This window comes from Fukomys damarensis, unplaced genomic scaffold (assembly GCF_012274545.1).
Source record: "Fukomys damarensis isolate Sample0158 unplaced genomic scaffold, DMR_v1.0_HiC HiC_scaffold_24, whole genome shotgun sequence".
Taxonomy (NCBI): Eukaryota; Metazoa; Chordata; class Mammalia; order Rodentia; family Bathyergidae; genus Fukomys; species Fukomys damarensis.
Genome location: NW_022900936.1, coordinates 71872562 through 71892709, shown reverse-complemented (window position 1 = coordinate 71892709; position 20148 = coordinate 71872562). Strand labels below are relative to the sequence as shown.

General features: G+C 54.0%; 1 protein-coding gene and 1 long non-coding RNA gene across 10 annotated transcripts in view; one reads left to right on the top strand and one right to left on the bottom strand.

The window, feature by feature from the left end:
* Nucleotides 1-20148, bottom strand: part of Atp2b2 (ATPase plasma membrane Ca2+ transporting 2) — a 241002-nt gene that overhangs the window by 129857 nt on the left and 90997 nt on the right. The gene's annotated exons all lie outside the window — the stretch shown is intronic.
* LOC109117900 lies at nucleotides 5976-9513 on the top strand. The gene is made up of 3 exons (XR_002025207.1): nucleotides 5976-7253; nucleotides 8675-9036; nucleotides 9151-9513. It is a non-coding gene; the product is annotated as an uncharacterized LOC109117900 (long non-coding RNA).

Here is a 20148-nt window from a genome sequence, read left to right as displayed (position 1 = left end):
TGGTCTCTACCCTTAGCAGGACTGAAAGCCACAGAGCTCTGAACACGAAGGAATCCAAGTGTGGCAGGGAGGAAGTCGATGGAGGGTCTGAGCTCTGGTGCTGTGGGTCAGGGCTGCCTGTCAGGGCAGAACCTCCAGAAATCTCAGGGCTCATTTGCCTGGACCCTGTAACTAGGCTTGGTTGGGATGTGGCCTAGACTCATTTACTTTAGCCCAGTGGGTGACACAGCAGGAGAGCTGAGATGAGCCCAAACAAGGACCATCTGTGCTCCAGTCCTCTCAGCCCAGTGTCCCCACTACCAGCTCAGCAGCCCTCAAGCCCAATGAATCTATTTCTTCTTGCATGATTAGTACTGCCTGTAAGTTCTTTGAAAAATCACTTCCTTCTTCTAGCTGGTAAAGATATTCTCCTATTCTCTTCTAGAAACTTTCCAGTTGTAACTTTGTTTAGTTGTGGGAGCTCTTTGGATTATCTTCATCTGTTTTTCTTTTTATCGTGGTTAAATCTACCTATTATAACATTTGGCGTTCTGTCCATCTTCAAATATTCAGCTAACTGGCACCACGTGTATTCACGCTGATGGGTAGCAGCTGTCACTGTCCATCTCCAGAACCTCTCCCTCTTCCCAGACTCTGGCGCATGAATTCCCCCTTCCCTCTTCTTCCAGCCCTAACAACTACTGGTAAGTTTCTGTGAATCCATCTCCTCTTGAAAGTAGAACCATTCATTACTGACTTACTTCAGTTAACCTCTTGTTCTCAAGGCCCATCCGTGTGGTAGCAACGGTCAGTTTCCTTAGTTTTCAAGGCTAATATTCTATCCCACCAACAGAACACACTGAGTTATCTATTTACTCACTATGGGCACTTGGGTTCCGAGTCTCTGGCTATTGGAACGCTTTGATCAACACGGGTATACACACATTTGTTTGAGTTTCTACTTTCAGTTCTTCTGGGCACCCACCTAGATATGTCACTGTGGACCATGTGATGATCCTGGGTTTAAATTTTTGAGGAATTGCCACAGGGCTTTCCATGGCAGTGTCACTGTTTTACATTCCCACAGCCATGCCCACAGGTGCTGATGCCCCACACTTTTGCCAGCACTTGTTTCCTGTGTTCTGGGTGCATGTGTGTGTTATTTTTAAATAACAGCCATCCTAACAGGTGTGAAGTAGCGCCTCAGGTTCTGCTCTGCGTCCCTCTCTAATGACCTGTGATGGTGAACATCTTTCCGTGTGTGTTTTGCCAAGTGTGCATCTTCTTTGGAGAAATGTCAATTTAAGGCCTTTTACCATTTTTAAATTGGGTTGTCTTTTTGTTGTTGATTTATAGTAAGTTTTTTTTAACCTATTCTGGAAATTAATCCATTATTACATGTATGCTGGCAGATACTTTCTCCCATCCCCTGGATTGCTTTTGTACTCTGCTGATAAGAGTCTTTGGATGCACTAAAGTTTTTAAGTTTGAATTTATCTATTTTTGTCTTGCTCATTAGGCTTTTGGTGTCATATCCAAGAAACTACTGCCAAATCCAACATCACAAAGCTTTCCCCTCTGAGTTTCCCATCTAAGTTTAGTTCTGTGTGTGGTGTGAGGTAGGGACACAAAGCCAGCATATCTGAATTGACCTCTAACCCTAACCCCACCGGCCTCAGGCTCCTGCAAAGTCCCCACCTTTTCTCAGGGGCCATTCAGGAGGCAAGAACCCCCTTATCACTCTCCTCCTCGTCGTCCTCTTCCTCCTCCTTGAAGCCCTGCCTCCTTCCTACTTTTCCTTGAAATCATTCTCCAGAGCCCTTGGCCTTATCCGATTTCTCATCTCCTGTTCAGACGACTCCAGTGGCTGTTTGTTTGCTTGGTTTTGGTTTTTTGAGACGGGGTCCCACTCTGTAGTTCAGGCTGGCCTTGAGCTCACTGTGTAGCCACAGTTGCCCTGCTCTGATCCTCCTGAGTGCTGGTTTCACTGTGGCGTGCGCCACAATGCCTGGCCAGTCCGACGGCTCTTCGGTGCCTCCCTGCTGCTTGGTAGAGCAACTTTGGTCACATCGCATCCCCTCCCTGCTCTGCTCTGAAGATGAAGACAAGTTCCTCAGCGCCGCCTTCCGTGGGTGCTGGCCCTGCTCCTCCGGCCTGGGTAGTGCCCACTCTCCTTACCGCGTCTGCTCCAGTCACACTGATGCTACTCCCACCTTTGCTCTGTTCCCTCATCTTGGAATGCTGCTTCCTCCCATGAACCCCAACGAAAGTACTCTCACCTCCTCCAGGGAGCCTTCCCTGATTCACCCACTAACATCCTCTGCTGTCACACTTACCATGGTTGTCTTTTTGTGGCTGGGTTAATGCTGGACCCTAGAGCACTGAGGGCAAGGCCTATACCTGTATTCCTATCAGGACTGTATTCCTAGGCCTAGCACAGCATTAGGCACAGGGCAGATCACCTGCAAACACTTTGGGAAGGAAGGAAGGAGGAAGGAAGGGTGGGGGAGGAAAAGCAAGGAGGGAAGGAAAGAAGGAAGGGGAAGGAAGGAAGGTAAGAGAGAGAGAGAGAGGGAAGGAGAAAAAAAACATGAAGCAAAAAGACCAATTTCCTTCTTGAAGTAGGGTCCTCCAAGCCCTCTAAAGTACAAAGTTCCACACATGACCTCGTGGCATAAGGGGGAGATATTCACTACCTGCAATTTCTGACCTTCTGGGAACTAATTTTGGCACAATTGTTCAGGCAAACACTTCCTTGGCTGCGTGTCCTCACCGTAACGTGGTGGATGGTGACACCCAGAAGGACGTGCTGCTAGGTGACCTGTGTGAGGGCGCTGAGCCCACAGAGGCTCTCCACACACAACCAGAGCCCAGCTGTGCTCTAACATGCAGGCCCTCTGTGTCTCTGTCTTCTCCTCACACACCCCCACAAGGAGGCCTAGTTGTTTCTGAACGTGGTCTTTGACAGTGGCTCGGCTACATGCCCTGGGGGCTTAGCTCTGCTGTCCACAGACTGCCCCATCCACAACTAGCTCCATGTGTGGCCCAAGCCACTCAGCTCTATCTGGCAGGTCGGAGGTGGGCCCTACCTCCCAGCGTCTGGGCTCTGGATGGCTCTCCTGCTGTGCACACGCTGGGTGTGGCTCTCTGGCTGCCCTTGGTACCTAATATCCAGTGAAGGCCAGGCCAGATCCTGGGAAGCTCGAAGACCCATGCAGGATTGTGCTGTTCACATGGCTTCCCTGGACCCAGGACCGGAGGAGGAGGAACGAGGTCAATGGCCCCCTGCCTTTGGTCCTCTGCTGTCCCTTCCACCCTCCTCGCCTCACTGGGGCCCCTCACTCTCAGGCTCCAGGCTTGGGGCCCCACCTGGCCATCACCGAGGGAGTTGAATAAGGTCAGGCCTCTGGCTCCAGGGCATGAAGTGGGGCACCAGTCCCAGCTCTAGGGTCTGGCTCCCGCCTTGTCCCTGACACGAGCTTCCTCCACACCCCAGAGTCTGTGGATTGGAGATCTGCCAGGTTCTTGCCAGCACTCTTATCCTAGGCCTGGACCCCAGTCCAGCCTCTTAGCTCCATCTCTGCCCCTCCACAGTGCTCACTCAGGTGAGCGCCCCTGCCTCTGCCTCCCAGAACACTCGTTCTGAAATACACACTCAGCTGTGTCCCTTCCCTACTTCAAGCCTTAATTCTTTACATCCATAATCTTGCTGGGGCCTCTGAGGCTGCCTGGACACTCTGCATACTTTCCACCCTAGCCACACTCAGCCTCATCTCTACCCTTGCCCAGCTGGCCCTCACTGGGTGTCTGGCTGGCTGCTAGGACCTCCTAAGAATGAAGACACAGATGCAGGCAGGGCTGAGAAATGTAGACTGCATTTAGCACTAGGATGCAGCCACACTTGAAGCCCAACCTCTTGCTTTCTTTCCTATTAAGTCAGCCAGTATATTTTTTTCCCCTCGAGCTACCTTGAGCCAGTATTTCTATCACTTGCTCTCAAGAGAGGAGTCCCAGTCAACCCCGGTGGCCTTCCTTTCTCATCCCTCCAGTACAGTGGCACAGCCTTTGCTTACTATCTCCCATGCTCATTTCTATATGCCTCGTTCCCTCACCCCACAAACTCCCTCTTCAACTTTCACCTCTTCGGAGAGGCCCACCCTGACCCCATCAAAAAGAACCCTGTGCCAGTCTTTAAACAACACAACAACTATGATGATCAACTTACTATCACCCTCTCACCCCGTGAGGGTGGAGGCTGTAGTGGGGGACCTGTTTTCCTAAGACTAAGAAAATTCTCTGGATGCAGGACTTTCCATGTTGAAACCAGGACTGTCGTGGGCAAGCTGGAGTGAGTGGGTCCTCAGCTGCTTGGTTTGTTTGATGTCAAACCCCGCTGTCTTTTGGGACTGGCACACTGCAGGGCCTTAGCACAAAGTGCAGGCTGGAAGGAAGACCAGCACTGGACAGGGGATCCTTGTGGTCTCATGACACCTCACACCCCATACAGGGGTGGAGCTGAGGCTTGCGCTGGACTTAGGCCACTCAGCGAGGGCAGCACAGCAGCCAGGACCAAGATGGACTCTGCCACATCGCAGAGGCTGGGTGCCACCTGCTCTGTACTGCACCCTCTCTGTCAATGACTGCTGTGCCCTGTGCCTGCACAGAGGGTCCCACCCAGGTAGGGAGGGGCAGCCTAGCACGGCCTCTGCCTGACTAGGTGGGGAGGTGGAGGCTGGCAGTGCCTAAGGCTTCCCCACGGACTGGTGGCTGTCCCCAGGGCCCCTCCACTGAGTCTCCCAAGGCTTCTGCATCAACCAAAGTAGCAATCTACTCGGGAGTCTCCCAGCTGGCCCTGTCCCAACTCCACAACTGAGGTTCAGGCAGCTGCACTCTGCTTGCCCAGGGGCACCTCAGCAGAGCCCCCAGCACACACAGCTAGGGACAGGCCTCTCCTGGCCACCCTAGCCTCCAGGTCAGAGCAGGGGGTCTGTGCTGGGAGAAGCAATCAATGGTCATCCTGTGGGGACCTAACAATCACCTATTTTGTGGATGGGGAAACTGAGGCCCCGAGGCAAAGGTGCTCAACACACAGCTCACAGTGGCAGGGTGAGGGCGTCACAGAACGATGTGGGTCTGTCTCTATAGCTCACAAGCCTTCTCTCCCACCCAGTCCCCAGGAGTCAACAGACAATGCTGTCATTATGGAGCCAGAGGCACCAATTCTTACTGCCCATCGCTGTGTCTGGCGGAGATGACTGTCTCCATCTTATAGATGGAAGAACTGTGCGACTAACAGCGGTCACAGGGCAGGCTTAATTCCTGGTGGATCTGTCTTGCAGCACACCTTCCTCCTCCCGCCTCCTCCTCCAGTCCTTCCTACCCATCTGCCTCCTTAATGACTAACCAACATTTGTCAAGTGCTCAAGTGCTGATGTCCGGCACAGCCCCATCAGACCCAGACCCAACCTGTCCAAGCACTGAGAGCTGGCGGCCACCCTGGCTCCCCGCCCTCACGGCTGGAAATCCCTTCCGGAGAGACAGCCCGATCTCCAAGCCAGGTTCCCTGGGGTCTGATTAGCAGTCTATTTGGGAGTCTCTCACTGGAGATTCTCGGCAGCTTCAATGCTGGGCTCTCAGCTGCTCCATCCCCTGCCTGGCCACCAAGGAGCTGTTTTTCATAACCAAGTGGGGCCACAGAAGGGCCCTGGGAGTTTTAATAATTCTGTTGTTGGAAATTTCCATGGTGGTGGAAAAGACTTATTTGCTGGCCTCCAGGTGGCTTCTCATAAAGCCTCCGAAAGGAAACTACTGGTCACCCCAAACCTGACCTGGACAGTCCCCAGAGCCACCCATGGGAAGGCTCAGAGCCAAACCTGGCATCAGTTCTCAGCCCAGGGCTGGACACCTAGAGCTGTGTCTGTCTCTCTTCCCCAGAGCAAAGCATGAAAGAAGGCAGAAAGATGCTACCCTGGGAGACAGCAAAGGGCTGGCGGGTGTCTGTGCTGTGCTTGTGATGTGACCTTGGGGAGTGATCGGCTCTCCCAAAGGGACAGCAGGAGGGATCCACACGAATGTGAAGACTCCGAGGTGTCCTCAGTATCTCCTCCACTTCACCCCACAATCAGCCCACCTGCTCAGCCAGCCTCATGCCCTGGCCCAGGCTGCATCAGCCAACTCCAGGTCCCCACTCTGCTCTTCCCTCACACCCGGGCTGCTCTCTGCACCTCCGGCCCCAAGTCATGGCCTAATGCTCACAGGCCCTGAGGCCCAGGGCTGGGGTGGAACTGTGCCAGGTCCCTGTGTGGAGACCGTCCTGAGGCTCACTGGGCCTCCCGGTCAGCTCCACTGGGGCTGCAGGAATCTAAGCCCCTTCCTCTGTTCTCTCACTGCAAGTTTCCTCTGCACACTAAGGCCTCTTTGGCAAGCCACCTACTTCTCATTTATCTGTCCCCACCCACGGGAACAGAAGGCCACAAAGCAAGGAGCAGGTCTGCTGCATGCACTGTGGTGTCCTCAGGGCCTGGTGCAGTTGGGCCTCAACTAGCACCTGTGGGGTGGGTGGATGCTCCCTGTTCCTTTGCTAAGGGTAGTCATTCACATGCCTTCTGCCAGCAGGTCCCGACCAGCTCTGCTGGTCTCTCCTTACAGAGCTTGACAGGCCTTTCCCAGGATGGGGCCCAATGCTTCTCCCCAGCCTGTTTCCCCAATTCCTGTCCCCTTCTGAACAAACAGCCACAGCAGATCAAGTCTCACTGGAGCCTCCCCTCTGCTGCTTCCCAAGGTCCCAAGGCCCTGGATTTCCCCATCCTGCCTTGGGAGCCTGCCTTCCACGCAAACTCTGCCCTCATCCATCTGCACCTAGGCCTCCAGCCTGTGCCTCTGACTCCTTCTCACTGTGGCCACTGGGCCTTCCTGAAAGGCCCATCTGGTGACATCTCTCTGCAGCTGAAGCATGCCCCAGGCATGGCTCTCCAGTGCTGCCATCCCACCTGGTGCACTCTGTACTGTGGTGCTGGAGTGGCCCGCATCCTGCCAAGCGCCTCCCACTGCACTGCCTTCCACCCAGTAGCTAGGGTTCCTTATCCTTCCACTCCTGAGTGTGTTCTCTGACAGCGCCATTGTGGCCCAGGGCCTCCCAGGCCCTGCACCCCTCGACTCCCACAGCCTAACTGACTTGCAGTTACTGTCTGGCACCAAATGCTGCTGACGCCATGGTCAAGCTGGGGTCTCTGGGGCCAGCTAGGTGGCTGAGTGCCCTGTGCAAGTCACAGTAGGTCAGTGAGCCTGTTTCCTTGTTTGGCTGGTGAGGGTGACTGCAGGTTGCTAAGTCCCATGGAGCTCTGAGAACAGGGCCTGCCCCTGCAGGCTCTCATATCACTATAGGGTAGGTGCAGGAGGGTGCTGCCCAAGTCTCCTGTACCCACAGGGTCTGAACTGGGGTGGCCAATCACCACTGCCTCTTTATGACTTTCTCCTCTATTTTGTTCAGTTGTTCAAACTGTAGAGGATTTGCTTCAGGGGGTGGGGATATATGTGTCTTTTCAGGTGTGCTATTTTGCCCTTCTGCTTTCTCTTTTGACCTTTGAGCTATGTCTTCATTTTACCTCCTGCCCTTGTTTGTGCCTGGCTGTTTTTAGCTGACCTTTTGCATACGACATTTTTATTTGAGCTCTGAATTTCTGCCACTGCTCTGGTGCCAGGGCTGCTTGGCTGGGCAGGGGGCAGTGACGGATCCATGATGGTCCCATCCTCAGGGAAACTCTGAACCAGCCTCCACTCAGTGGCTGCCAGTGATGGACATGCTTGAATACTTGCTCCTCAACCCCATCACAGGGTGCAGAGCAGGCACCCAGAGCGGGCAGTGACTGGCATGTCCAGAAACTCCTAAGTCCTTCTTAGGAGCTGCAAGCACCAGATCCCATCAAGTTTCAGCTGACGCAGGCCCAGCCATGGCTTTCACGGTACAGAAAGGACCAGGGCTTCCAGCAAAGCTCTGTGTGTTACCACAGGCCTCATCCAGACTTCAGAGGTGTTAAATGTGATGGGAAGGTGCACCCCAGAATGGACCAAATAGGCTATCAACGGTGCTCGCTCCTTAGGGGGGCTGTGAAGCGAGACCATTATTCCTTTGCTGCAGATCCTTCTGTACTTTTGACAACTGCTTTTGACAACTAGGCATTATTTTTGTAATTCAAATGGCTGCAGTTAAAAAAGGAAAATAGGGTTTTCCAAGCAGTTGCTGCCTGGCTCCTTGTCTGGTTGCTCGGTGGGCCAGGGACCCAGCAATTATCTCTGTGACATGCTCTGCTCTGAGAGAGGCTGGGGGTTTTGGCGAGTTACAGGTTAGCCATGGGCAACAGGCACCAGCTCTTCCCGGAGCTCAGCCCATTTGGGCCTAATGAGTAGAAATTTCCCCTATTAAGGCCTGGTTTCCAAACCCATCATTAAGGGCTCTTTCAAGCCTGAAAGTACATAGTGGTGCTACAAACAATGCAACAAAACCCAATTTACCAAGGAACAGGACAGCAGAGTGCTCTTCCCCCAGGACCCCTGCCCAGCAGGCCCTGTATTAGCTGGTACCAGTGGAGCGCAGATGTGCCCCCCTCAGCTCAGAACATGGCCTGCAGGATGACCCTGTGCCCTTACCCTCCACGCTGAGCAGCAGCTCCACTCTCATTTCTCCACCACCTTGCAGACCCTGCCTCCGTGTGAGGTTGAGGGAGAAGGAGAGCATCGCCCTTTCAAATTGCACAGACGCCGGACAAAACCTGACCAGCCAAGACACACCGCACATCTTCAGAGAATATTCTCTAGGATGACGGCTTCTCCTTGGCACCACCACGTGCCCTGGGAGAGCGGAGCAGGTCTGTGTCCCTTCCGAGCCACCTGTCCAGGGCTGGCCAGCACCTCATGGCTTCCTTCCTTCTCTCACTCCCTCCACAGACATCTGCTGAGTCCCACCTGGCCTAGGCTCCTGAGTACAAGAGTGAGTAAGATAGACAAGCTTCCTGTCCTCGGCAGCTGAGGGAATAGACACAGAGAACATCATCCCGTGTGGTAAGTGCCAGTGGAAAACAGGGGCCACAACTGGGAACACTGGGCAGGGGTGGAGAAAGCTCTTCACATAGATCAGGAACAGCCCCAATGAAAATAACCCTATCATACACACAGAGTCACAGAGACAGACTTCTCAACGGAGAAACAGAACATGTCAAAGGCCTGGGGCAGGAAAGAGGCTGGCTGCCAAGCGTGAAGAATGGAGGAGGCTACGAAGCTAGAGAACCCTGGGGACAGGGGCCGAGGTGTGTGGCCAACCCTGGAAGGTCATAGGCTATGGGGAGGAGTTGCTGGGTCTGTGTCCCACGAGATGACTGTGGCATTTGAAACAGGGTCACAAAAAAAAGAAAAAAGAAAGAAAAAGAAACAGGGACACAATCCAACATGGCGTAAAGGCTCCTTCCGGCCACCTGGGAACAGGTGAGTAAGGGGCCCGGAGAGGACATGGGGCCTGGAAGGCCGTCCTTTCACCTCTTCCACAGGTGCTCATCCTGCAGTCAATATTCCAGTCAGCAAGCTCACAAGCAAGACACACAATGCTTGCAGGGGCCCAGAGGAGGCTGGTCCAAGATTCAGGATGCCCCTCCTCACCTCGGTTCCACAGAGATGCTTCCCGGAGTGTCGGGCCTGTCAAGGACCCACGTGTGCATGAACTGACTGAGATTGGCGCCCATGCTCACCTTTCCCAGTGAGACTGAAGCATTCAGGGGCCAGGTCACTTGCTCCTGGTCAAACAGGGAGGAGATGCTGGGGGTCACCACAGGCCCTCAGCTGTAGGGATTGCCCTTCACCACTGCCTGGTGTTGTCTCTTTCCTGGAAGTTGCTACAATTCTGCACCTGGAAATTTGTGTCCCCGGCAGAAAAAAAAAACTGCACAGTATTCCCGCTTCCCTCTCAGGTCCCCAAATGACCACAGTCAGCCCTCACAGGACAGTGGCTGGCCAGCACCCTCTCGCCCTCTATTGCTAAAGTACTGTGTGACTGAGGCAATCCCTGAGCCCGAGGACCCAAAGTGAGGAAAAAATACGACAGACATGAGGGCCATGTGCTGCCAGTTAGGACAACAAGATAGCCCTGGCAGGGGCTGTGCACAGCCCTTTCCCCAATCCTAGTAACGTCCACCGTGGCCACAGTCACCCCCCACCACAGAGATGAAAACACAGGAGCTCAGAGAGGAATGGTCTCTCACTCCAGGGTGCAGCTCGGCAGCCATGATGCTGAGGTCTGGGCCACAGCTTCCTCCACCAGCTCTGGCAGATGCTCAAAAAGTGAAGTGCCTCCTCCCAAAAGGTGGCCCCAGTGTGGCCAATCCTTCCAAGATCGCTGATGTCTGTTAGGGGGAAAGGATAACCAAGGACATGGCCAATTCCTGAGGCCCAGGCCTGTGGCTGCCAAGGAATCAGCCTCAGGGTGCCCTGCCCCGGTGCAGCTGTGTGGGGATAACTAGGAAGGAGTTCTCCTCTTCCTGTCTCTGTTCTTCCAGCCTGGGGAGGTGGGTGGTACCATGGACAGAGTCTTCCAGGATCCACTCTGCTCCCTGTGCCACCTCAGCTATAGCCTCAGGCCCCCCGGGGCCAAGAATACACAGGAGGGTGAGGAGGAACTGGGGTTCGGCACCCGGGCTGCCTGGGCTCTTGACTCCGCCCTTCCTCTCTATGAGAGCCTGGATAAACTACTTTCTGGCTTGGAAACCACTGCTCACCTGGACACAGGGCCAGGGCAGCAGCAAAGGGAGAGGGCTTTGTGCACACTGAGGCCGCTCCTGTGACTGTTACAGCGTGCTCCGAGGCTGTGTGGAAAAGTGGGAGGTGAGCCCTAGCATTCATCTCCATGTGCCTGCACTGCCCCTGCAGTGCCTGGGAACAGGGAAGCTGGGGTCCATATTCTGCTCAGAACTTGCTTTCCTGAGGCCACTGAGGCAGACATAGTCCCAGAGAGGACAGAGAAGTGCCCAGACACAGGGCTGGGCCCCGTAATGAGCTACACTGGATTTCATCTCACTCCATGCACTGAGCACGGGAGTAGGCCGGGCCACACACTCCTCACCACTGGCCCATTTTACAGACAAGGACGTTAGGCCCTGTGACATCCGATGGCTGGCTGGTGAGGCCAAGGCAGCTAGGCCCTTGCTATCTGTTGCCACCTCATAGCGGGGACGGCCCTGATTCCACTGCAAGAATCATCTCTGGTTCAGATTCATCCCTGGGCTCTAGGAAGAGCCGGCACATGGTCTAGCCCATACCAAGCATGTAACAAATTGGTTTTGTGGGTCTGGTTTTACCTCCACTCCAAGATGCTCTGAGCTCAGAAACCTGAATTGGCTGAGGTGGGAGGAAGAGAAGGGCCTCATTTTCATCTGAACTGAGTCATGTAAAGTGATACATTCAGAAGTGGCCTGAAGAGCTCTTGATCTCCTGCCTTCAGGTACTTACTAGGAAGAGACTGGTACCCAGCAATCTCTGTGTTCCAAATACACATGAAAGACTGGCCCATGTCCACCTCACCCAGTGCCGTCACCTGCCTGCAGCTCCTGACTGCTGCCTGCCCTGAACACCACTGGGGGACAGAGCCATCACCCAGCAGGTGACACACCACTCTGCTCTGAGAGCAGCCATGGCCCAGAACTGTCTCACACAGGGTACAAAGCACCAGCTTTCTTGCTATAAGGCAGAGGAAATTGTGGGGTGCAAGGCCATGCTCCAGAGACCCCCTCAGATAGGTGAGGCTCAGGAACAAAGCATGTGCTTGCTTAGCTCCTCCCACCCTGCTTCCTCCTTCTGCCCCTTTCTTCTGAGTGCTGCTTTGTACTTGCTCTTCAGCCCCTGATCCGAGACCCACAGTGTGTACTCCATTCAGGGACATGAGCTCCTTTCCCCACTTCACCCTTCCTGTGATCTTGACTAGGTAACTTCAAATTTCAGACGCTTCCAGTCACAGGGCATCCATCTGGTTCCAAAGCCCTTGTTTCTAAGATGAGACACTGATGCCCAGAAAGAGGCTGTGACCTGGGACGCGTCCAAGGTCACTTGGAATGTCTGTTGAGGCTGGGATGTAACCAGGTCTCTGCTGCCCCACCTCCAACCCACTGTGTGGTCCTCACGCTGCCTGGGGGCTGGACCAGCTGCCTAGCCAGGCCTTCTGCTCTCTCCAGAAGGGAGTTCTGCTGTGTCAACTCTGCAGTAATCACCGAGAAGCCACTACAAGGCCAGGAAAGCACCGGCTGCTGGGCCAGCAGGGTGGCTGGCAGGCTCTGCTGACCTTGGGCAGTGGTGGGCAAAGTGGGAAGCCCGGCTATGCCACTTACTTCCTCTTGCATGAGGGGAACATACAGAAACGTGCCGGAGATGAAAACTATGCTGGGGAGAGCTCCAGTTCCTCCGCGGTGCCCAGCCCAGCTGATGCTGCATGTGGCTGTGACGTCTTCCCTCCTCTCATGCTAGAACTCCCTCCTCCATAGAACGCTGGGCCGACATTGGGGAGGTGATGCGGGACTGGTGTCTGGGTACTGGGGTCTGTGAGTGCCAGATGTGTGTGACCATGGGCATCTTGGGCCTCAGCTGCTCCTGCCATAAATTGACTACATCTTTTTTTTCTTTTTACTACTACTGTTTTGTGGAGCATGGTGTTCATTCTAACTACCATTTATTGACTAGAAGAAACTCATGAGAAGTTCATCAAATAATAACTGCTTAAATTTCTGCCAAGCATTGTCCTAACTGTCATTTGACGTAAGCCTCGCAAGTCTAGCATTCGGATACACTTTGTTGTTCCCGTTTTATAGATAGTAAGGATGAAGGCACACAGAAATTAAGAAACCTGCAGCAGGTCACACAGCCAAGAAGTAGTGGGGCAGCAATGGAAATCCCAGGGTCTGTGCTTTCCATTTTTCCCAGTATTGTGGTCATTTATCGAACACCTGCTGCATGTGGGCACCCTGCTGGGCACGTACACACAGGGGCCCTGAGAGGAGGGATCCTCAGGGCTCCTGCTCAGAGGGATGCCTCCATCACTGAGCTGGGAGGCTCCCAGGGGCCCCAGCCTGGTGCTCCTCTTCTACTCCCTGTCTGAGTTTGACATTGTCCGGCATGTGCTCTCTGACTCTGAGTTACATGGATGATAAGACGCATACCCACACTGCCCACACTGAAGGGGACGAGCGCATGCTGGCCCCACTGCTTCACGGTATCCGTTGTGAGTGGCACCTGTCTCAGAGCTGTTGAGGTGCCCATCTTGGAATCACACCACACAGTTCTGTCACAGCACCTGGACAGCACAGGCACTGTCACTCTAGTGCCGTACCCAAGATCAGGTTGGGAGGACCAGAATTTAGAGACTGGTTGGTGGCCAGTCCTTTGATTTGACCCTAGGCAGCCTCGTCCCTAACCTCTGTCTACATCACTGCTAAGCCATCCTGTGCTCTGACCATGGGCATGGATGACAAAGCCTGACAGAGCCAAGCAGCAGAGCCCACTGGCTTGACTTCTGACCGTCCTCCTGGCTGCAGGTCTCAGGCACCCAGGGTCTCTCTACTCCTCCATAGCTCCAGCTCAGGGAGCAAGGACTTGAGGGAGATGGCTGAACCAGGCTTGGCCTGTGAGCAGCACGGAAAAGCCACAACAGTCTGAACAACAGCCTTGGGAGGTGAACTTCTTCAGAATGCCAATGATGCTTGGATCCGAAATGTGGTCATCCATGTACGGCTTCCTCTCAGTGGCTCTATCAACCCGAGACAGCACGCCCACGTGGATGAGCAGGGCTGCATGTGTGTGCCAAGCTCAAGCCACCCTCCTGGACTAGGATTTGCCCTTCTGGGGACATCTTCAAGATAGACAGAAGCAAGACAAAAGCTCCGACTATCTCAGACGCCTGGCATCTCAGGGCCTCATCTGACACGACTTCCTACCTGTCAGCTGAGGCCACTGATTTATTAAGCAGGTCTCTCCAACTCTACGCATCAGTAGGGAAAGTAGGAAGGGTAGGAGAAGGGGAATAAGGGAAAAGAAAAAAAATGTGAGAAAATGAAAAAATGGAATTAAAGTGTTTGTAAATGGGGAGGGGAGGAAGGGGTGAAGGGAGGGTAGGGACAAGGGGAAAAAATGAGATCCAAGACCTGTCATGTAAAGGTACAAGTTCCCAGTAATGAATGTAACTGTACTGTATACTTAGAATGTACCAATAAACTCAATAAAAAAAAAAAAAACTCTACACATCAGGATGCTGAGCTCAGAGGCCAAAACTCCTGACCAAGGTCACAGCAGTAAACACCAGAGTTAGGATTTAAATTCAAGTCTCTCTGATGCCTTGAAAGGAGTCCACCTTAACATTGATCTCTGGCTCTGGGCCAAGTGCTTTCTTTGCATTACTTCAACACATCCTCCTGCAACCATCCCATGAACAGCCATCCCATGGTACCTTCAGGAAATGAGCTTTAGGACCCCGCTCCTGTGGGTGAGAAAGTTCCTAGATGCTCAAGTACCCTATGTAAAGTGGTGCAGCATCTTTACAGCCTCACGACACAGGTGAGGACACATCCTGGGAGCCTTTCCCTGGACCATCCTCTGAGCCGGAGCTTTACTTGATCCCCTGTGCCTCAGGACGGCCTAGAAGACTGGGCTCCTGAACAGTAGAGCCACTCATTAGAATGAGGTTTAGAATAAGCAATTACCCCCCACATATCAACTTCAAAAAATGTAAAATGCTCGAGAGTACATTTTAACTGTTAATATTAGGGTTAACATTTCAGTACTGGGCAATACTACCACAAGGTAGTATTGTTGATTCCCTTCTCCATATAAAGACAGACAGTTAGTTAAACAGAACTTTTTTTGAGGTACTCATTCCCAGTATTTCTTTCGGGTTTTTTGAGACTTCTTGCTAAGTTCCCAAGCTTCCCAGGTTGAGCTTGAACTTGTGATCCTCCTGCCTGTTTCCCAGAGGGCTGGGATTATAGGCCTGTGCCAACATGCCTGACTAAAGAAATGATCAATTAGTTATTGTGGTTGCTGGGTGTGGTGTCATACGCCTGTGTCCCAGCTACTTGGGGGGTTCAAGGCTGGACTAGGAAACTTTGGGACACTCTTTTTTTTTATTTTGGTTGGTACCAGGGATCGAACTTGGGAACTTGTGCTTGCGAGACAGGCAATGGCACCACTGAGCTAAATCCCTGACCACTTAGGGACAAGGTGGGATACTTGGTGTAGTGGTGCTGGCTTGTAATACCATTACTGAGGGATGCAGAAGCACAAGGCTCAAAAGTTTCACTCCAGCCTGGACAACTTAGCAAGACCCTGTCTCAAGATAAAAATATTAAAAATGGGCTGAGGATGTAGCTCAGTGGGAAGGCACTGGATTCAGTATCTTCAATAACACAAAAACAGACAAAAACAACAACAACAACAACAACAGAAAAAAGAAGGTCCTGTGAAGATAGGGAAAAGATAGAGGGATGTTCTCACAGGCCAAGGGACACTAGAAGCCAGCAGAAGCCAGGCCAGATTCTCCCTAATGCCTCCAAGAGCAATCAATCCTGCAGAACCCTGATTTCAGACTTCTGCCCTCCCGAAAGGGGGATAATGAACTTCTGTTGCTTTAAGCCATCCAGTTGTGGTATTTTGTCACAGCAACCACCAAAAACAAACATCAAAATTCTACCTGTGGTCGCCTTCCTTGTTAAACCAGTGGGCCCACAGAATCTCAGACACTTCACACCAAGGCCAGCTGCTCTCACCAAGGCAGCCTCCCATAAGGGGCACAGCTTGAAAACCACTATGCGCCAGCTCACCAGGGCTTCCCCAAAGTCACCCCCCAGTAACCGAGTGGGGCCTGGGATGGGAGGACCCAGCTGCCCAACCCTCACACAGGGCTTTCTCCTCCACTTCTGGGAACCCCAGCTCTGCCCCACTGGCCATCTTGCCCTTTCTCTCCCACCAGCCTTGGCCACATCTCTGGAGCTCTCTGAGCCTGTGGTGGTTTCCTGGCTTTGGCACAATGCTTCACAGGTCTTCCACACCTCCCACCCTCTCTCACAGGAAGAGACCAGGAAGAAGCCCTGGGTACACTGCCCAGGGGCAGGTCCTCAGAGCTGTCTGCGCTGCACTGCAATCATGCAGCAGCTCTCCACAGTGGGCAGTCTGGGGAGCATGTTCCCATTTTACAGATTACATAACAGAGGCTTCAAGAGGCAAAGCAACACACTCAAGGACACGGGGCCCCTAGGCAGCAGCCGTAGGTAACCAGCTCAGACACTCCATCCTTAGTCCACAGAGTCTCAGTCTCTCCATTCACTGTGCCACAAGCAGAGGTCCCACTCTGGGCTCCGAGCCCTCACATTCATTACAGCTCCATGCACTTAACAGCATCACAAGAAGGGGACACCACCATCACTCTACTGTCCAGATAGGGATCTGTGGCTCCACCCCACCACCATGAACCCTGGGGTTGCCAACCTTTCTGTCCACTTCCAGCACTTAACAAGCAATGAGGCTGGACACTGTCTTTGTCCAGGGGGCTTTTGCCCAGCTGCTTCCTGATTTGGACCTCCCAGTGGAAGGGAGCATGGAATCTGCAGGGTCAAGACTCCAGGCTTGGGAAGGGCCAGGGTGAGCTGCACCCCTGCTCCCACTCTCCTCTGTGGGCTCCAGGAAGGCCCGGGGAGCTGTCCACACTGACGGTATGTGCATGAGGCACCTAGGCAGCTGGCAGCAGCCTGCTGGAAGCTGAGGGCAGCTGAAAGGAGACTTGTTCTGCACCTCAGGGACCCTCTGGGCCCCTAGCTTGACCCTACACTTGCTATGTACCAGCTGCTTTACACACATTATTTAAACATTTCCCAGCAGTCCCACTTTAAATGTGTGGTGATAGAGGAAAGAATGAAGCTTAAGAGAGGAGATAGAGAGAGAGAGAGAGAGAGAGAGAGGGAGGGAGGGAGGGAGAAGGAGATGTTTTTCTCAAGGTCATATAGCTTGGGAGAGTCATTCTCAGAACCTGAAACCCAAGTAAGACGGGGCGGGGGGAGTCCTTTGGAGCACCCTTCTCAGCTGCCTGCTGAGGTGGGCCCATTTGGATGTGAGGGGTTGGGAGATTGAGTTTTCACCTCACTGCGCCACTGTCTTCCTGGGTCACCTCAATTTCCCTATCTGTAGCAGCACAGGGAACAGCACAATGTCCAAATCAAGCCCTGTAAGCTCCCTCAGCCTGCTCATAATAACTGAGCATCCTGGAAAATGAAGCCCCAGAACCTCCTGAACCACGGGGCAAGGCCCTGTCACCTGCCCCCACCAGGCCACCTTAATGCTTGAGACCCACCAGCCCAGATTCCCCTTCTTTCTTCCTCTCCTGACCTTGGAGTTTGCCAACTACAACAACAGGGGGCTCCCTTGCTTTAGCTCCAGGTGCTAATGCTGATCACATGTTTGTGTACAGCCCTCCACAGGCTCTCAGACAGAAGTGGGATAGGGCAGGGCAGGAACCTGCAAGCCTGGCCAACAGAAGAGGAGACTGAGGTGCTGAGAGTTCAAGCGACTCGCCCAAGGGCACACAACTGGCCCGGAGATGCTGGGCCAAGGCATCCATCCTTCTGACCGGAGGGTCAAACACCTGAGGAAAACCAAGGATCCCTACTGCTTTCTGCCTGGGACCTGAGAAGATTTAACAAGAACCCCAAGGCTCCAGAGAGCATGGTGTGACCTTGAACAACTCCTTTCCCCTGGTTTGGCCTCAGTTTCCCTCTATGGATGACCCCAGCTAAGTGACCTCAGAACACATGCCTGCTTTGGCTGTTTGTTTTTCCCCCAGTACTTGAGATTGAACCCAGGGCTTTCCTGTTGAGCTATATCCTCACGCCTTTTTCTTTTTTCTTCTTTTTTCCTCAAGACAGGATCATGCTAAATCATTACATTTCCCAGGCTGGGCTTCAACTTGTAATTCTTCTCCCTCAGCCTCTGGAGTGCAGAGACCATAGGTATGTGTCCCCACCTATGGTCTTGCTTTCTAAGTGTCACTCTCTGCACAGCACAAGGGATGGCAGAGCTGTCCAGCAGCCCTGGGCTGGCCACGCTGCCTGGTGAAAGCACTGCTTTTACCCACAGGAGACCCTCCCCGCCCTCCTAGGGATTCTACCTGGAATGCTGAACCCTCGACCTCTCCTTGTGCAGTTGGAGCCAGCCTCATGACAGAGCCTAAGCAAGCAGGCAGGGAGCCCGAAAGACTGGCTTCTACCTCTCCTGTTGCCTTCCAGCTGTGTGACCTTGAGTGTGGGCCTTCACATCTCTGGACATAGCTTCCCCATCTGGCTCTGGGGATAACAGGGCTGTGGGTGGCCCCACCAAGGGAGATGTGTAAAACAATGAGCTTCGTGGATGCTAGTTGGGTTTTTATTTGCCTAGATCCCCTAGTCCATACTTGCAGCTGGATAAGGGGACACTGGGTGCAGATGGAGAGACCAACATTTTAGGCTCTGCACCTAGCACTGGCCACAGGCAGCTTTTCTGACCTTCAGTCTAGAGAGGACTTTGGTGGGAGTTGCTGGAGGCATCCAGACCCTAGCTGTCTTAGTCCCCACATGGGTGGGCCAGCCTCCTGGAGCCAGGAAGAGGCTGAGCAGGGCCAATCAGGGCAGCAGCCGAGCCTACCCCTCGCCTGTCTCCAATTCCAGGCAGCCTTCTCTGCAGTACATCAATAACCTGGGATGGCCTTGCTGAGCCCAATCACAGCTCCCTTGGAATGTGGGCTGGCCTGTCCCTCAGGCCTGCCTGAGGCTGTGATGGCCATTCAGGATCTAGTGTCCCTCTGTCCTACTGCCAGTCCCCTGAGGGGCCAGCCCCTCAGCAGCACCCACAGAACCACCTTTGCTCCTGGAAGCTGGTGGGCGGGTGTGTGCATGCAGCATCTACAGAGGTGCTGTCTGTGTGCCTGTTGCCCTCCCCTTGAATGCTCAGCTGACATTCACCTGTGGGCGCATCCCAGCATGCCATGCACCTGCCATGACGGACAGGCAGGGAGGCAGCACTGGAAGTCCTGCATGAGTCTGGCTGTCATGTTTGCACCTGGGCAGCTTCACACATGCACACCCTGCACCTGTGGCTGCTGCTACTGCAGGGCCCTGCTTCCACACTCCTGTGAAGGACCAGGAGACGTGTGGGCCGGATAAACTCACAGGTGTGTGCACACTACATTCGTGTGAACGCCCTACTCCACATGTGAGTGTGTGATGTTCAGAGAATGAGTTGTACTTGCAGGCACTGGGGTGCATCTGTGGGCACAGGCATCCCACACGTCTGCGTATGATTTGAACTCTTATAATGCGCTTTCTGGTGCCGTATTTGAATTTGTACGTTGGAGTGAATCTGTGGACATGTACACCTCCTGATGTGAACAGGACCGAGGGTGTGAAGGTGGCTGAGCAATCTGGGGCGTCAGCATCTGTCCTGGGTACCCCTCCCCCAGAGGACTCCCCGGAGCCACAGCCTCCACCCGCCCCCCAGGGCTCCTTCAGGGAAGTTACCAGCAGCCCCCGGGGCCTGCCTGAGCTTGCTCCTAGCCCCCTCCTACTGCACACGTCAAAGGAGAATTTCTTGGGATGGCGCCTGCCTCTCCTGGAAATGCCCCAAACGTCAGCTCTGCCTCCTCCCCGAGAACTGGAGAGCCACGCAGGAGACCAGGGAGCCCGTCTGTGCTGGGCGCCAGCATGCAGCGTCATACCAAGACCCTCTGCCTGCTTTACCCTTCTGAAGGTCGAGCCCCCCCCCATCCGGGCAGAGGCACACCACACCCCCACCCCCAGAGCCCTTGTCTGATTGGGACAGGCCAGTCGGGAGACCCCTGCCCATACCGCCTGGGTGAACCAGCCCCAGGGTGCAAGGGCCACTTGGCTTGAAAGAGGCGGCTGCACACAGCAGCGCCCCACCCCGCTCCGTGGGAGGTCCTGTGTGTGTCCCCGGTGCTCAACAAACCCTGGCCAGCAGAAAACTGACCTCGCGCGAAAGTGCCAACTCCACCACCCAGCATGACTGCTGCAAAATGGCCTGGTCACCCTCTCCTGCCTCCCTCCTGCCACGGAGGGGACGCGGGGACACATCCTGACACCGCATGCCCCGGCCCGCCTGCCCCAGCGG